Source organism: Myodes glareolus, chromosome 1 (assembly GCF_982192425.1).
Source record: "Myodes glareolus chromosome 1, mMyoGla1.1, whole genome shotgun sequence".
Classification (NCBI taxonomy): Eukaryota; Metazoa; Chordata; class Mammalia; order Rodentia; family Cricetidae; genus Myodes; species Myodes glareolus.
In genome coordinates, this window is record NC_142026.1 from 84,706,314 (window position 1) to 84,725,555 (window position 19,242).

The window sequence follows — 19,242 nt, forward strand, 5'->3', positions numbered from 1 at the left end:
TTTCCTGAACTTAGTTAAGGGATTTACCCATTTCCTCATTAAGAACCTCTATCATCTTCATATAGCTGGTTTTAAGTGTGTGTGTGTGTGTGTGTGTGTGTGTGTGTGTGTGTGTGTTTCAGCTCTGTTGGAATATTCAGGGAAGAGGGAGTAGTGAAGATAATCAGTAGGCTTACCTGATTCCCTGGCCTGCTCAGCTGGGGTTCTCACCGAGAATGTCTGCTGTGGTAGGATAGCTGGACTCTGGCTGAGACACATTGCCCTGGCTGTTATTAATTGTATTTTTACACTGGCATCTAGGCATCTAGATTTGGGAGGATTATAGGTCTGGGTGCTGATTTCTGGATTTGTCTTTGTTGAGTGGGTGTTTTGTTCCTTGGTTTCTGTTTCCTCTTTGGAGTTTTGGAGAGTGTGCTGTGTGCTTTTTGGCTGTGTGCTGCTTGGTAGGAAAATTTCTTTGGACTTAATAGTTGTGGACACTGGTTGTTCCAGGTAAAATGTATTTCTGGGTATTGTTAGCTGAAACTTAGGAATGGGAATAGGCTAAGGGTTTAATGGGGTTTGCAGGAGCAAGGAGAACAGAGTGTTCAACCAGGGTCTGTTTATGCCATCTCCTTGGAATGGCGGGGAAGGCAGGAAAGAAGGGTCACCATAGAAGATCTGCGATACTGCTGGGGATGAGACAGAACTGGATCTAGAGGAAGAGAAGCAGGACTATCTACAGACAGTCTATCTGCTTCCCTGGTGGAAGTGGTCTGTCTGTTAGCAGCAGTGCCTGCTAACATTGGGGGCTGAGATATAGTAACAAGTGGGGAAAGGTAGGTTAGGAGAAGGTCTGTGGAATCCACAAGAGTTGTGGGCAGAAGAAGATCAAGGCTCAGTAAGTGTTCTGTCGCAGGCCTACAGGGAGGGAGTTTCAGTGAATATTGAAATTGCCCACATTTAATTCCCAATAGCTTAAAATACCCCAACCCCAAGAAGTAGGAGTAACATGAAACAAGGAAATGGACAGACCAGTTGAAGGTTGCAGGCTGCAGTCAGAGTTAAACATTCTGTTGCTAGAACAAAACAAGTCATGCTCACACCCTAGACCAAAACATTCTGTAGACAAACCACTCCCTGGGTGGAATCCAATGTTATCTCCTTAAGGGAACTGGAGCCTTAGTTGGATCTTCAGACTTTTGTTTGAGGTAGAAACATATCTACTTCTCTATTCCTGAAATATAAGGTCTGGATATTAGCCACCCCTGTTGATGATAACCTTGAGAGAGCAGAACTCTCTCTAGGTGGTACCTTTGTTTGAGGTAGAAGCACAATAACCATGAAAGAATAGAGGTAAGTTCCAACTCTCTGACCTTTGGTCAAGGTGGAAATAGTCTCACATTTTTGGGCCTCCACAACTCTCTGCTGCTTGCTTTCTGGTCAAGACGTGAGCTCTCATCTTGCTGTTCCAGCTGCCATGCCTGTTGTCTCTCTTTTACAGTGGAATCTTATCCCTTTAGAATTGTAAATCCAAATAAACCCTCTCTTTTCCTTTGGTCATGGCATTTTATCACTGTCATAGAAAAATAACTAATATACACATGCAACAAATTTTCCATAGAAGTAGTTTTAATCATTTAGCATACTTAATTATTTTTACAAAAAATGAGCATTTTTTTAAGAAATTAAAACCCTATAACAAGCATATATTGTTTCCACTCCTAGGCTCATCTACTCTGATTTCCCATTCTCATCCCAATATGCACACTGTTAGTTTCTCGGGTGTCCTTCTAAATGTGTTTATATATAAATATAAACATACATGCATATTCTCATTGTCCCGACTCCCTTCCTTCAAAAGTAGTAATATGGTGTTTGGCATTTGGCTTCCTTTTTTATTTTAATATTTTTAATTTTTGAGACAGGATTTCTTTGGGTAACTCACAGAGACTCACTTGCCTCTGCCTCCAGAGTGCTGGGGTTAAAGTTGTGCACCACCATACCTGGATGACATTCAGCTTCTTAAACTTAAATAGTCTCTCTTCTTTCCTACTAGGACACAGGAAGGAGATTTAATATCTACTGAACTAATGTACAATTGCTTTAAGGTTTTTGACAATTCAATAGCTAAATACAAGGGTTTTTTTTTTTTTTGGTAATTTTTATGACTATAACTGCTAAATGTCCTGCCAATTCTTCATTTTTCCCCCACACATGCAGAAGCACTAATCAAAAACCTTACAGTTTGGGTAGCTTTTAACTTTTAAGTTTGAAAATAGGGTGATTTACTTTAGTGATGGTTACATAGATGAAAGCAAGCTTCTCTGGTATGAGTTCCTCCTTTTACTATGATAGATGGAAAAAAATCTATATATGTTGGAGAAGGGAGGCAGTGTCAGAGAGAGACACCAGGTAGCCCTGCTGTAGACAGACACTGGAACTTTACTGGTAAGTCACAGCCACCTGGTCATACACAGATTAATAAAAATGGGTTAAATTAATATGTAAGAGTTAGCCAATAAGAAGCTCGAGCTAATGGGCCAAGAAGTGATTTAATTAATACAGTTTCTGTGTGATTATTTCAGGGCTAAGCAGCCAGAAACCAACAAGCAGTTCTCTCCTCCAACAATATAGTCAGTCATTTGTAGAGAAGATTTTAAACTAAGAAGCAAAACCATCCAGTTATAACAATGATGTTTGTGATAGGTTGCATTCTGTTGTGTCAAAACATGTTGTAGTCTTAACCCTAGTAACTGTATGTTACCTTATTTGGGTTATAGAATCTTCGCAAAAAAGTTGAGATCAGTCATTAAGATGGGTCATAATCTAACATGCTGGCATAACAGAGACGACGAGTACAGAGAAATGATGTGGTGACAGAGGAAAAAGCTTTTTGTAAGCCAAGCAATAGCCAGGAGCAGCTGGGAATGGAGTCTTGCTATAGCCCTGCTAGGAGCTGATTGGTGCACCTTTATTCCAAACAGCTAGATTCCATGATTGTGGGACAATAGATTTCTCTTGTTTCAGCAACCTTGATTGTAGCACTTTGTATGACAATCTTAACTAACAAAATATTTTTTATAAACCTTTCTTTTAAAATTGCTTAGAGTAGGAAAATATGCAAAAAGTCTATTTTTTCAACATTAAAGCAATACTTGTAATTTATTAGTAATATGGCATGGTGTCTGGGACTTATTTCTCTATTTGCCAGTCATAGAAAGTTAAGGGCAGGAGAGATGTAAAACACTAACACGCTCTGTTTCCTACTTCCTAGATGTCTTGCTGAGTTTTTTTAAATGTAAGTCCAAGAGAATCTGTAACTTAAACATATCTATTTCTTTTGGTTTCCTATACAAACTGTTGTTAAGAGTGCAATCCTAAGGCTAAGAGCCTGTCATACAATCTTTGGAAATGATTATTAGATGTCATTCTATGAGCAAAGCAAATTATCACCATGACTCCAATTAGAAATACTCCTTTTTAGAAAGAACTCGCCAGAGTCCTGCCTTCTAACTTTTTCATCTCCTTTGATATTGATAAAGAATTCGTTAGTAGGTTTTATAAGAAAGCCTATCATCTTTTCCTCATACTCAACATAAAATAATACATTAAAATTTTAATTGCTCAGTTTTCATTTCTGTGACAGCAGCATGATGCTATGATTTGAGGAAAAAAAAGATGAATAGATGATTGCTTAATATGTCAACTCTGAATCACATTTTTATATTTTTTTGGTTAATGTCAGAATGCTCTTAGAACTAAATAGAAATCACATACATATCTAACACACCTAGAATATACTAAAAGTATACTTTAGAAGTTATTTAGAAATGAAGTTCATTGTGTATGTATGTCATTTGTAGACACCACACATAAATAAAAATTACTATAATGCTAAGTTAGCATGTCACACTTCAAATGGTAATACATTATTAATAACTTTTTTCATTTTTAGAAATTAATGTCTGCATCCTTTCCTCTAAATTACACTTAAAATCTTAATGCAAGGTAATCATGGTAAAGATGGTCTACATTATAGCAGACCATTTTTAATTGATAAATGATTTTAAGTATCTAAAAGAATCCTCCAGGCAAGTGAGATGGCTGTGAGGATGATGGAGCTTTGGGGGGGGGGGGGCAACTCTCACTACCTGAGTTGGATTCCTGGCACTCACATGGTATAAGAAGGCTTGTCTGCTTAGTTTCCTCTGACTTCCACACGTTGGAACACGTGCACACATGCACACACATGTTTAAGGAAAAAGAACCCTCTGTACTGCTCAGTAAATTATGTAAGAAATACTGTATGTATTTGCCAATGTAAAAGCATCTTTAACCAAACTGACTCAATGGAGAAGCAGGCAGCCATCTTGGGTGTGAGTTCAAAGGAGCCAGTTGGTTAATTCCTAGGGGAGTCACAATGGAATTTTGATTCTGGTCAGCTTTTTGATTTCTCTCACCCTTTAAGCCAGAAATGCCCTTTCCAAAAAGCTGCGCTGCGAATAGTTGAACTGAGTTCTGAATCCCAATCAGGAAGTTCGATTTGCCCTTCAAGTATGCATCTGGTTGGCTTCCATTGGTCATTTTCAAACTTTTACAATTTTAGTTTGCTTACAAACCCTATACTTTTAGTTCTGAACAAACCTTGTTTTATTTGTTGAAACACTGAATCGCTTTGTATCAATCAATTCCCACCAACAGTCAATTCACAAGAGCTTTGCAGCCGGCTGACCATCCCTGCGAGAATGGAATGACAAGAAAGAACTACGAAATTATCGGGACTAACGTGGGAAGCTACACCGGGACCACACGCACAGCCTCGTATCTGGCCACGGACCTTACGGCTTCTTATGTGATCATCCGTAAGTCTACTGAATTTGGGGTCAAGCACACATCTTATTAGGCACAGTGGACGCCAGGTCCCGCGGCTCGGAGGAGTCACACGCACTTTCTTAATGCGGTGAGTTCCAAGCATCCCTCGCCGCCGCCCCAGCCGCTCGCCGATGACTAAACCACCCCGTAGTTCACCGCACCGAGCGCGGGGCTGAGGAAGCCAGCGGGCTGTCGCCATCGCTCGTACTCAGTGCTACCCACGGGGCGCGAGACAGACGCGAGGAGAAAAGGCCGCAGGCCCTCGCTCAGAGCCTCCCGGAGGACAGCGGGGCCGCGCGGCCCGTGCGCGCTCACAGGCCCCGGGGACGCGCCTGGGAGGGCGGCGGCGGTTGAGGGGGGGGGGGGGGCGAGAGCGTGACCGCGGCGGGGCACGCGCCGGGCAGAGTCCCGTGGCGGCAGCGCGCGCACGCCCGGCCCAGGAATGAATGGAAGGTTCAATCTGGCGCGCTGGGCGCCGGCAGCCAATGACGCGGCGGGGAGCGGCGGCGGGCAGGTGTGTGCGAGCCGCCGCCGGACGCAGGGTTCGGGCCGAGCTGCTCGGGCCCACGCCGCCCGGACCCCCCAGCCCCGGGACTCCGTCTGCCCTGAGGCCGGGCTCCCTCTGGAAGTGACAGGCCCCCGGGCGGCGCGACCATGAGGCCGTGGAGGTGAGCGGCGCGGGGGGCGGCGGGGTGCGCGCGGGTGCGGGTCCAGCACGTGAGCAACGTCGAGCGGAGCCCGGCGCGGAGGCGCGAGCGCGGGGAGGGCGGCGCGGCCCGGCGCGGCGGCTGTAACAGGTCCCGCGTCGAGTCGCCGTGCGGGAGGGAGCGCCGCAGCCCTCCGCCCGCCGCCCGTCCGCTTGCTCTCACGCCCGCGCCGCGGCCGGCCGGCCCATGTACTTCCGGGTTCACACCTCCGAGGCCCCGCTCGGCGCGCGGGTGGGCGCGGTGGAGCCATCGCGGTGCAGCCAGCGCGGCCGCCCGGGCTCGCCGTCCGCGGCTCGGCCGGGCTCGGAGCGGGCGGCACGGAGCGGGCGGCCGGCGGGGGTCTCGCTCGCGCCGCGGTGCGGGCTCCGGGGATGCGGGGCGCCCGCCAGGGGGCGAGCGCACCCGCCCCTCGCGCTCGCCCGCACCGCCGGCCGCTTTGTGCCAGCGGCGTCGGGGAGCCTGTCCGCTCGCTCGGTCCGGGAGGCGGGCGGCCTTTCATCAGTTAGAATTGGGGATTTGAAGAGCACCGAGACAAACAGATGTCGGTGGTGTTTGATAAAGGCTAAAACCGGGAAGAAGTGCAACAGCGTTAACTGACTGCGGGAAGTGGATGCGGGCTCTTTGAGGATTTGTAGTCCGCAAACTTTTTAAAAATTGAACGTTGATAAATACTGAGTTTCCGAGTAACATCTTGCAATATGTATTTAGTTCCTTTATTGCGCAAATATCTCAAATGTAAGTAATAGTAAGTCCGCCATTTTGGATTGTTTCATGTAACAGGGTGAAATCTTAGGTTTCTTTGAGTTCCTTTCTATGATTTTTCATATGTAGGTTTTAAGGCTGTCGTGTAATATTACTGTTCACAGACATAAATTCTTCCGTAAAGATTTTTTTAAATGCATTGAATTGCAAACGCAAGAGAGGAATACACTGTGTTTATCTTTTATCGTAGGTTTTATTTCTTGGTCAAAAATAGTGTGGGAGTGAAAATAACATGACAGCTAGTATTACAGTGTGTCAAAACATTTTACAGTACTGCTGGAAAACTGAAAGTGATTTTTTTCACTGATCAGGAAGTTATTATCTTTTATTTTCGTGTGTGTGCAAATTAACATTTAGCTGAACAGTAACGAAAAATACTCGTTTAAAACAAAATTTTAAAGCCTACTAGTAAATTAGAAAATATCATGATTTTAACAAATCTTCCAAAGTAGGCTTTAACAATTAAAATTGAGTTCTTGGAAATGTGTGTCACATTTTGTAATTTTAATAAATGTAAATTTGTAGGATGACATCTTCCTGTTTATTTGAGTAGATTCGATAGAGGATCTGAATTAGTCTTTAGGTTAATAAAAGAATATGATGTATTCAGTTCTCCATTTAAGTTGGCAATATTCTTGTTCATCTTGAGGACAGTTTTCAAAGAAATACTTATTTTTTATTAAATATAATATTGACTTACCCTTATGTGTTTGAGCTACTGAAGTCTAATGTGCCTGGTTTTTAAAAGACCTTTAGGAATTAAACTGCCGTGGACTTTTTTCTAGTACAAGAGGAAGGGAGAAGATTCCCATGAGTAAAGAGTTTTAGACCTTCCGAATTTGCAAGTAGGATCAGCTGATTTTTTTTGATAATAAAATAGCTTAAGCATTTAAGGAACTAAATATATTTAGTGCACATTGCTGATGTGAATGATCTGTTTGTAGATACTTTGTAATAGATTTGAAATAACGTGATCTGATGATTATATTGCCACTTACCCTTTTCAAATTATAGAAGAGTATATTTTCATATACATTCTGTTGCCAAACTTCTTTGAGAAAGAATGAAAAATTTGTTGTGAAATTAAACATGAGTTCAAATTTAAAAATATACTGGATTGGGGGTCTTTGTAAGTGAAATAGACTGAGATTTAAAATGCTTATGCTTAGTTTTCAGAATGACTTATTTTAAAGGGTGTTGCACATGTAAGTTCCCAAACCCAACAAATTGAGTAAATACAGTGGGTAGAAAGTTTTATTTTTGTGTTGACCGTAATGAAAGAAGAAATAAGTATGTCTTACCTGTTTGAATCTGACCTTATTGTAACACATTGCTATAATACTTTACAGTTCAGAGAGAAGAAAATATGCTTCCAAATAAAAGATATATACATAGCATTATTTAGGTGCAGGGCCTGGTTTCTTTGGAATAATTGAGGTGATACCACATTTACCCAAGCTCTGATCAGGATATGGTTTATAAGCATCTTAATTCATAACTTAAGATAAAAGAAAAACAGGAATATGGAGATAGTCAACTTAGAAGTAATTAAAGCTAAGTGATCATGAAAGGAACATCAAAATATTCACTAAGTAAAGAATTATTTCTCCAATTTAAAGATTCTTTTTTAATTTTAAAATTGCCAAATGGTTACAGATGTTGTATTTAAATGCTTTAGGACCCATCTTGCTTTTCTTGCCCTTCAAAGGTTGTATATTTTCTTTATAAACAACCACTGTTTTTGATGAATTTGCAAGGTAAGCAGGAATTTCTAGCTTGCCAAGCAAAACGATGAAAATTATTTCTATTCTCTACTTAAAATTATTTGTTCATAAATATCTGGAAATATGTTTTATAGGATTACGTTGGTTTGAGAATTTATCATGTTTATACTAGGTGGTATTAAGCTGAGTTTCTCTGGCAGTCTGCCTGTGCAGTCGCTGACCACAGTGCTGAATCAAGACAGCCATGTTGGTCCTTATTCAGTCTGACTGAAAACTGTACACACAAACTATGGAGGTTTAAGTAGAAATGAGAATATGTGTGTTTTAAATGTAATTTAATTTAGTTAATTTTTCACCAAGTTGTATTGTAATCATCCAGAAGATGTGATAGAGAATTGTTATCTCCAAAGTATATTAATTTACTGTTCAACATTGATTTTGAATAATATGTGTAAAATCAATATGATCAATGCTAGAGGTTTTCTTATTCTTTGAAAACTGCTGCTTCCTGTGACTGAATTTTAAAACTAGTTTATTCAGCCAGTGAATTAACTTAAAAACTTGTGATTTTAGTTGACGGCAATGAAAGATTATATATTTTATTTGCAAGTTGTGATTGAGGTTTATATTTTAACACCATCAAAATTAGTATCAAAATATGTAGTTACCAAATACCAAATTGTAAACTATATGTGAAACTGTATGTGAAATAAGTTCATCATTAGAAATAATGAAATGGGCAGTTTCTAAAAGAATAGAAATTTTGAAATAGTCTTTCTTAAATTAGCACTTTGGAGAAATTAATTTTCTGTTATTTGAGGCAAGACAAACACCAGGGTCGGAGTGCTCCCAATGACTCGTGTGTTGTCCTCTACATTGTGACAGGAGCACTGATGTGAAGCCCTCAGAGTGGAGTGGCGTGCAGTGTAGAAACTGCAGAGCAGTGTCCTCATGAGCACAGTAACTGTTTCTGCAAGAAAAGTTCTCTTTTAAGCATAGAATGTTAACATTATTTTCTAAAAGTAGAATGGATTGATATGCAGGATCATCAAATTAAGGGCCAAAGGTGACAAACCAGGACAAAGGGCATGTAGCTCTTTTTAAGCATTCAGTTTTTTCTAGTTTTTGTTTCGTTCATATTTAAAAAAGAGCTTAATTTATATATATATACGTATATATACATATGTACGTGTATATACACACATACACACACATACACACACACACACACACACACACACACACATACACACACACACACACATATATATATATGACCCCAGTGTTGAATGAGTAGTTTCAATGATGGAAGAATGTGGTTCAAATTGTTTAGATATTTCAAATTAATGTTTATGTTGCTTTTTATTGTTGTTTGTTTGTTCATGTTTGTGAATGCCAGAGCTCAGTTGCTACCTTTTTGTTTTTCAGATAATCCTTTATGCAGCAGTGGCTTAAATTCTTTCAAAACATTTCATTACAATATTCTAGACTACATGTGAGGGTTAAAACTATTTTTTGGTAGATTTAAAATTTTAGAAAAGAAATCTATACATGAAAAAAGTCTTGTTTTCTCTTCATTAAAATGCTACTCATTTTTTTAGTAACATGATATCATTACATTAGGTCATTGTCAGTGATGTAATCACAAGCATTGTTTTTATTAAATTAGAATGTTTTTAAAAATGTCCATTGAAACTATTCGGAAAAGTTCTGATATTTATTAAATTCTGTCTCTGGTAATATAAAAATTTCAACATTGTCAATGTATATTCAAACTAAAAATATGCCAAATAAAATGTTGTAACATTTTAATTAAGTAGAACCATTCAGTTTTACTTGGAGTCCCTTCATTTACCCCATACAACGCTATTTTACAGTTATTCTGGGGTCTTCAGGTATCTGTGATTAGCTTGATAAAGATGGAAAGTTTGCCACTGTTTGATACTTCTCTTTGATCTAAAGCAAATTTAGCCATTTTTCTACTCTTAAATGTGACTGTTTAGTTATGTAAAACTATTATTTTATCTGTTAGAAAGCACAGACATTTGCATTAGAAAAACCATTATGTTATATCTCATTTGTATTGTTTAAATTTAAGGAATTGTGTTTACCAATGAACTTTTGTTCGATGGTCCTTCCCTTCACACAGTCTTGACAGTATGCTGGGTGACTGAAGCTTTTATTTTCTAGGATGAATTATTTATTTCCAGCGTATGAAGAGTTGGTAGACATGAAGCCAGTAAAATTTCAGACTGAAAATTGACTGAAAAGTTAAATTCATTTTTCTGATTCATCAGTATTATAAATATTGCCCTCATATTATAATGTATTATAAATTAACTTTTATACTGTGTGCATATAAAAAATAATTTTTGGCCGGACAGTGGTAGCACTTGCCTTTAATCCCAGCACTTGGGAGGTAGAGACAGCAATCTCTGTGAGCTTGAGGCCAGCCAGGTCTACAGAGTGAATTCCTGGACAAGCTCCAAAACTACACAGAGAAACCCTGACTTGAAAAGCCAAAAAAAAAAAAAAAAAAAAAGGAAGAATAGAAAAAGAAAATTATTTTTGACTTTTTTCCATTCTCATCTTAATTTTTAAATGTTTCATAACATTTTCTTAAAATTCCAGTAACCTAAGATTTTTTTTTAAACTGTAAAACTGCATGTGTTTGTGTTTCATTTCAACGTTGAGTCTTTACCTTTGTATGATTGAGATGCAATGTAGATAATGTATCCAGTTATTGCTAAAGTTACAGAAGGCTGTTTAGTTGAGTTACAAGGTCATTTATTCAGATTTTAGGTAGGATTTGAATTTAGTCTGTTAGCTAAATTTGTAACAAATGATTACAGTTTGACTTTAACTACTATCAAATATTTTTAGAGCATAGTTTAAGAACTTTTGATAGAAGTACATTTTGATAAAATTCAGTTTTAAAATCTACATCTAATATTTTGTTTATATGTATATATTATATTTTAAGTTATTGTCAGTGTAAGTGCTTTAGATTTTCCCTGGTAGTTTGCTATATGATTTTTAACTAGTTTCTTTTAAATTTTTTTTCTATTTTAAGAAAAATCATTAGCTGGGTGGTAGTAGCACTCACCTTTAATCTCAGTACTCAAGAGGCAGAGGCAGGTGGTTTTCTGTGAGTTGGATCCCAGCCTGGTCTACAGAATGAATTCCATGACAGCTAGGGCTACATAGAGAACCTCCGTCTCGAAAAACAAACAAACAAAAACAAAACAAAAATAAGAAAAGAAAAAAAGAATTCATTGTTGCCTATTTTGCTTTCGAGAAATGTATTTGTTTAATAATATTTAAGACAATTGTAAATAGACTAGTTTTTACTGTAAGCTGTAGGTTGAATATTTACAAGGTCAATATCTTTATATCAGTTTAGTCAGTACCAATAATAAAAAATATCTAATAACTCTCAAAAGGTTGAGGACTGTGGAATAATCTTCCCATTGTGAATATTCTTGATTGCTAAATTACTTTTTGCTGACATAAAGCTAGTTTCTCTTTTATAAATATTAGAAATAAAAGTTAACAAGAAACAAAATTTGGAATAATATATACTAGTATTTTTTTAAATTTATTACTCAGTTTTGTTGACTTAACAGTTTGTCAGTGTTTCAATGTATGACTTAATTCAAAGGAAGAATCATTTTCCTGTGCAGTTAGTTGCCATAGTGGACTTTAACAACATATAACAAATATTATTCAGTATTTAACGAAAACCATATATTTTAGGAATGTTTGTAATACTTAGTGATTATAAATCAGGTAGTTCTAAAGCAGAAGTGCTGTGTATTTGTATGCATGTATATGTCTGCATGTTTCTCTATATCTGTGTGTATATCATGCTGCAGATTGAACCCAAGCGCTCATGCATTCTAGACAAAGTCTACCATCTAAGCTACATTCTCAGGCCCTATATATTTAAAACAAACTAAAACTGAAATTATATATGTACTTTATAGGTTCAGTACTCAATAATCAGCTCACTTTGTTTTGAAAAGATTTTTTTCCCTTTCATAAAAAGCCTAGGGAATTTTTTCTTTTTTTAGTTTTTCAAGACAGAGTTTCTTTATATACCTGTGGCTGTCCTGGAGCTAGCTCAGTAGACCAGGCTGGCCTCGAACTCACTGAAATACACCATCCTCTCCCATCCAAGTGCTGGAATTAAAAGTGTGCATCACCGCCAGCTGGTCACAGAGATTGTTGTTTAAAATACCTTTCAAAGCTGGGCAATGGTGGGACATGCCTTTAATCCCATCATTTGAAAGGCAAGGCAGGCAGATCTCTGTGAGTTTGAGGTTAGCTTGGTCTCCACAGAGTGAGTTCCAGTCCAGCTGACCAAGACAGAGCTATACAGGGAAACCCTGTCTTGAAGGGAAAGAGAAAGAAAAAAAGAAGGAAGAAAGGAAGGAAGGAAGGAAGGAAGGAAGAAAGGAAGGAAGGAAGGAAAGAAAGAAGAAAGGAAGGGAGAAAAGAAGAAAGGAAAAATACAGGATAATCACAATGAGCTAAGTGTACTACAGTCTCTGCTGCCACAGAGCCCAGTGAAGTTGGGAGAAAGAACATCTTTTCAGAAAGCTATTACAGTAAATTACAAACCATTATTACCTGGTAAAAGCATTGTACTCGGTAAAAAGTATAAAGAAGAGCAGCAAAGGGGATCTAAATGATGAAGAGGGATTAGTCTAGTGAAATGACAGAGAAATGTATTCCAAAATTTTATTTTTAATTTAAAAGTTAATGGGTGTTATATGAAATATTTTAGAAAAATCACAATATTAAATAAAATGCCCATATATAAAATATAAAGTAGCTGTTCTTTGTACTACTATATGTATGCACTTAAATAATTATTTTTTTGAAAATAAATTTTATTTACTGTTTTTGACTTTTAAAGACAGGGTTTCTCTGTGTTGCCCTGGTTTTCATGAAACTTGCTCTGTTTACCAGGGTAGCCATGAACTCAGGGATCCATCTGTCTCTGCCTCCCAAGTGATAGGATTAAAGGCATGTGTCACCACTTCCCAGCTGAAAATGAATTTTAAATAATTGCATATAACATTTACCTATCTCATTTCAACTGTAATCATTCAGTAAATAGTGTATGGATTGATTATAATCCATTTTTAAACTTAATTCTATCTGCTAACTTTTAATTTGGAAAAATGGTGTGACATTTGTAATCCCAGCAGACTGAGTCAAGAGGATAGAGAGCAAGTTTGGGGTTAGCCTGAATACAGAGTGATATCCTGTCTTCAAAAACCAAAGGAAAGAAAGGAAAATGGAAAGAAAAGTTGAAGACCTGTAAACCTCTGATGCAGTGGTGTTGATTCAAGGTCCTGGTCCTAGTACAGCGAGCAAAGAAGACCCAGCATTAGTCAAATATATGAATTTTGTGTAACAATTTTATTTTCTGTTGAAAAGAATGTTTCATTTGGATTACTAGGTAATCCAAAATGTTTTATGAATTTGTATAATTGAAAATTATGAAATTCAATTAATAATTGAAATATCTGAGTACTATTCAAGTTACTTGGCTTTCTTTCCTTGAGTACTTTGCATTCTGAATCCTCCTTTTATAATTAAGCATTTGTGAGTCAGGCAGGTAGTACACACCTTTAATTGCAAGGCAGCGACAGGCAGATCTCTATTTGAGACAAGCCTGCTCTACAGAGCAAGTTCCAGGATAACCAGAACTACACAGAGAAACCCAATCTTGAAAACCAGAAAAAAAAAAAAAGAATTTTGATACCGTGTCTCACTGTGTAGCCTTGATTTGCCTGGAGCTGTGTAGACCTGGCTGGCCTTGAATTTACAGAGATCTGCTTGCCTCTGCCTTCTAAATGCTGGGATTAAGGCATTAGGCACCATGCCTGACCTGGTATACATACTCCCCTCTCTCTCCCTCTCTCTCTCCCTCCCCCCCCCCCATAGCTCTCTCATTCATATCTGGCAGTTCATAACTGCCTATAACTGTAGCTCCAGCAATCTGACACCCTCTTCTGTCACTTTGGGATTCTACTTGCAGTTGTGCATACCTACATGCAGACACATACATAAGAAGAAAAATAAATAAATAGGGTCTTGTTCAAGGCTGTCCTCAAAATCAAGGTCCTACCTGGTCAGCTTCCTGAGTGCTACGATGAAGACATTTGCCATCACGCCTGGCTATTCTTACAATTCCTGAATTAAATAACAGTATCTAGCCAGTTCTATGACAATAATTTTGCTTTATTAAATATGACATAATTTTCCAAATTATTTGAAAGTTTAAAAAACTGTACTCACTTATTATATTTTTACATCTTTAAAATACGTTGATTTGAACTTTTTTGTGAGTATAAACAGAGGACTGAGTGTAGGCTGTGGGCTGTTAAAAGTATAAGCCCAGGCTTTACTCAGATACTAATTATAATAGACACACATAAATCAGTTGAGGAAAAAAAAAAACTTGAGATACACCCAATGTAAAAGAGAACTTACTTGAATAATATTTACTGAAATTTGCTAAAGTTATAGTCTGTCATTGTCTTGTTTATTTTTGTTGTAAACACAGGATAGCTGAAGGAGTTAGTGCACAGAAGTTCGTTGCCTTTTGTTTATGTTCTTTTATTGTTTTCAAATGTTAGTTAGTTGACTTGTCCTTTTGTAAAAAAAAAAAACAAAACAAAACTCAAGTCAACACAGTGGAAATCGGTACCTGGGAAAGCCTCCATTTCCTTTTGAGACAATGTTAGATTGCAACTAAAGTATTTGCACCTAATAGTGTGTGTGTGTGTGTGTGTGTGTGTGTGTGTGTATAGCAGATTCAGAGTCTAAAACTTAGGTAAGGAAAAACAAACATTGAATGTATTAGGTAACTAGCTGCATGTTCCAACCTATTAACTAGCTGCATGTTCCAACCTATCTGTTGTTCAAATTCTAGTAACTGAATGATAACTCAGTGGTCAACAGGATTTTCACTTTTTCACTTCCCAGTGCTATTTCTTGTGTGGCGTGTTCAGTACAAATTTCATTGTGTTGCAGCATTTGTTAACAGCTGTGCTAGAAACATCAATACTTATATTTTCTTTCTGTCTATCCATCCATCCATCTATCCATCTATCCATCTATCTTATCTATCTGTTTTTCAAAGCAGGGTTTCTCTGTGTTGCTCTGGCTGTCTTGGAAATTGTTGTATAGACAATTTCAAACTCATCTTCCTCCTTCTGGAGTACTGGCATTAAAAGTGTGCACCACCACACCCAGTTTAATACTTAGATTTTTAAAATGAAAAGTTTTTTACTTTTAAAATTTGGGTTAATATGTATTTTATGTCTTTAAATATAATTAATTTTTAATTAAATATATTACTACTCAAGTAATTTTATATTTAAAATGTATTTGAAAGCTTAGTGTGGGGCACCCAATACTCCAGAGGCAGACAGACTTCTGAGTGCAAGCCCAGCCTAGTCTAAATAGCGAGTTCTAGGACAGCCAGGGTTAGAGAGAGAGAGAGAGACCTTGCTGCCCTACCCTAAAGTATTTGAAGTTAGGCACAGTGGGTCATGCCTGTAATCCCAGAATTTGCCTGTAATCCTAGGATTTGGGAGACTGAGGCAAAAGGATTGCTATGTGTTTGAGGCTATCAGGAGCTACATAGTTGAAACCAGTCTCAAAAAAATTAGAAAAAAAACCAAAAACATTGTTTGAATGTAACAAAAGATCTAGTAATCCATGATATAGGGCTATAATTAGTTTCCCAGAACATGATTCTTTTATGATTTATCTTCTAGAATATATTTCAATAGATAGTGAAATTTATCAAGAAACATGGTACTGTTTATCAAGAAACATGGTATTGTAGGTTAGGTAGATTTTTAACTGAAAAATAGTGAGTACTTAAACCTTTAATCCCAGCACTGGGGAACAGAGGCAGGTGGATCTCTCTGAGTTGGAGGCCAGCCTGGTGTACAAAGAGAGTGTCAGGATAGCCAGGGAAACACTGTCTCGAAAAACCAAAACAATCAAATAAAAAATTTTAAGCTACATTTATAAAATTGTGATTATTGCATCTGTATACTCTTGTTTTATTTTTGTGAGCAAGTGTCCCTTGATAGTAGCTTACAGATAAATCTGTGGCAAGTGGTTATCTAGGTTATTTTGTAAAGACCAGTCTGTAAGTGGCTTCACAAAGTTAGAATGTGGACATTTCTTGTTTCCTAATGAGTTGTTAAGCTGCAGAAGCAGAATAGGTGGCTACTGTAGTAATGACTTGAGCTCTCTTATTTTAGGTACTTCCGAAGAAGATGAGGTCTTTCAACCAGGTTTCAGCAGCCCCAGGTTAGTCTGTTTTTTAAATGAAATGTTTTACTTAATCTAATGCCTTGAGAGAGCAATAGAGGCATATGAGAGGACTTGACCAACCCTAAGGTTTTTCCACTTGGGCAAGTTGGCATCATATCCAGAGTAGTCTTTACAACTGCTCTTCGCAGCACAGTTGTGTGGGTGGCATGCTCTGCTCGCCCACCTTCTGTTTGATAGTGTTTGGTGTTGGGATTTTTTTTTTCTCTCCTTAACTTGAGTAAGACAGATAACATACTTAAACATGTATGGAGACAAATCCCTTGCTTATTTATTCCTGTGATTCCCGATAGATGCTAACATTTCTTTTGAATTAAAGTTCAGATATGGTAGTGTTTTCAAATAATTCATTGTATGTAAAGTGGACTTTCTGAGGAAGTTTCATTTCATCAATCCAGGGAGCTTTCTTTCTTTCTTTTGCTCTTCGTGTGTAGCTACCAAAATCTGTTTATTTTCCTATTGTAAATGGAATTGGTTGAAGTTAAACTCAGACTTAGATATGGAATTTTATTTTCTTTTATTATTGATTTTTGTCTGTAATACTCACTCTTATTTGATAATATATGTCACTCTGGCATTTTCCCTAATGAATAAAAACCTGTCTGAGGTTAGTTGGTTTCTTTCCTTATCTTGTTTTTGAAAGAGGGTCTTACTATGTAGCCCTGTGTGACCTGAAACTTGCTTGGTAGACAAGGCTGACGTAGACCACACAGAATGTTCCTATCTCTGCTAGGAGTGCTAGGTTAGAATGTGTGTGTGCCTGCACACCTGACTCCAACTGAGTCTCAGATTAGCACCCCTTAAGAGTTGTGATACACAGATATATAATGATTCATAGTAAAATGATATCTTATTATTAAGTTTACTAATAAGGATTGTATAACTGGAGAAAGAAATGATCACTTGTTTAATGAAAAAGTCATAGCAGTGCTGCCTTTTTGTCTAATACTACTTTTGTGAAATAAAACTTAACATGATGATGCTCCGAGTTTCATGAAAAAGAACATTGTTAAAATTTGCTACAAAATGTTAGTGTAGCATTTTCTTTCTTCTTACTTTTGATTGTGGAGCTTTTCTGGAGGTAAACTGGTATTTTTCTGTTTGGAAAAAATGTTCACACCAATGTGTTAAATGACTGCAATAAAGTTTCTTGTCTGTTTCCTCTTGATGAAAAAGAGAGTTGGAGATGAGGTACTGCTTTCACCAAAGGGAGGTTGTTCTATAGGGTGGACTTTCAACAGAAAGGCTTTGACTACAATGGGACCCTGGCATCATGCAGTTGATGGGGAAAGTGAGTGACCAGAGGCTGCTGCTGGGTTGGTGGGGCTGGAGCCCCAGCCTCCAGATTTTAGCTGGATGGTTTTCCTCCACTGCTCTCACTCCTTTCTCCAACTTCCTATTTCTGTTATGCTAAGTAAACTCTCAGAGCAAATATGAAATAATCCTGAGAGCTAGACCACACTCTTTTCAGCTGATTATTTGTTTTTATGAGATGAGGTTTTGAATAATTAATCAGTAAATGATTTTAGCGGAGGGAGAATAAATACGTGTACTCTATGTTTTTCATCTTATAGACTCAGACATTTCTATTTACTATAAAATGGTCTTTGAATTATGAAGCATATATATACAAGTAATATATGTGGAAAATAGTGTCTATAATTTTTTTCAAATTAAAGTTCTTTTGAGCTATTATGAGTAGTTATGAAAAGCTTATTTATTACTGCAGGATTATCCACAAAGTTACCATCTTAACTAACATATTTCAAGAAAATATTTAACATAACTTAGACAATATGTGAGAAAAGCAATACTCCATTTTTATTTTTTTTTATTGCAAGAGAAAAATATGATTGTAATGAAATTTTGCTAGTTTTTCAAGACATTTTACAAAATGGTGGCTTTAAAATAATGCCCTGTTTATGAATTTTATTGTTTCAAATTTTGTTTTACTGCAAAAGTACCTGACCCCCCAAAAAAAACCTTTACAAATACCTTGTTTGTGAAATATAAAAGTGATTTAAACGAAAAACTTAAGATTTATGGCATAACAAGTTCTTCTGTTTCTACAATATCTCTGAGCAATATAGTTAAAAAGGTATTTAAGAAAAATTTTAAGAGTTTTTTGACAATTGTGAATAACTCTAAAAAGAAAAATTGCTTGAAGTCAGGGCATTTTTGTCTCCCGGTTTAGAAAAAAACAAAACAAAACAAAAACAAAAAATTGTACGAGATCGGAATTTTGCTTTTGGAAACGAAAACAAACGCCCTCAGGTCCTGGGGTACCTCTGCTGACACACTCTGTCGGTGGCTGCCTTCCTCTTACGCCCCCGTTTTAAGCCACTAACGTTACTCCCAGCACTTCGCTGAAACTCAGAGAGTGGGTGGAATCGGATCGGTTTTCCAAGACAGGCAGGTCAATAGCCTTTTACCCAAACTACACGGGAAAGATTACACAGGGACAAATGGGGTCCCCTTATTTACAGGTCTTGAGTCCCCTCCCGACCTCCGCTTTCCAGATCGTCCTGAGAAAGGCGCTGCGGACGTGTTTGCTGCTTGCCAGCTCCCAACTGCAGCCTCCGAAGTTTGCTCATTTTAAGCATGGCTGGTGAGGGCAGGGGCGGGACAGTCACTTTACGAGTTTCTCTTGAGTCTTCGCTGGACATTGCTTAGATTTAGAATGTTCTGGCATCTCATAGGTGCAATTATAAAAGATACAGTCATAAATTAAGTAAAAAGTCTGTATTTGGGTTAATGTTTTGTCCTAATGGTGAAGATAAGGATTTTGTTTGTTTGTTTGTTTTGAAGAGCAAGATGACAAATGTTTT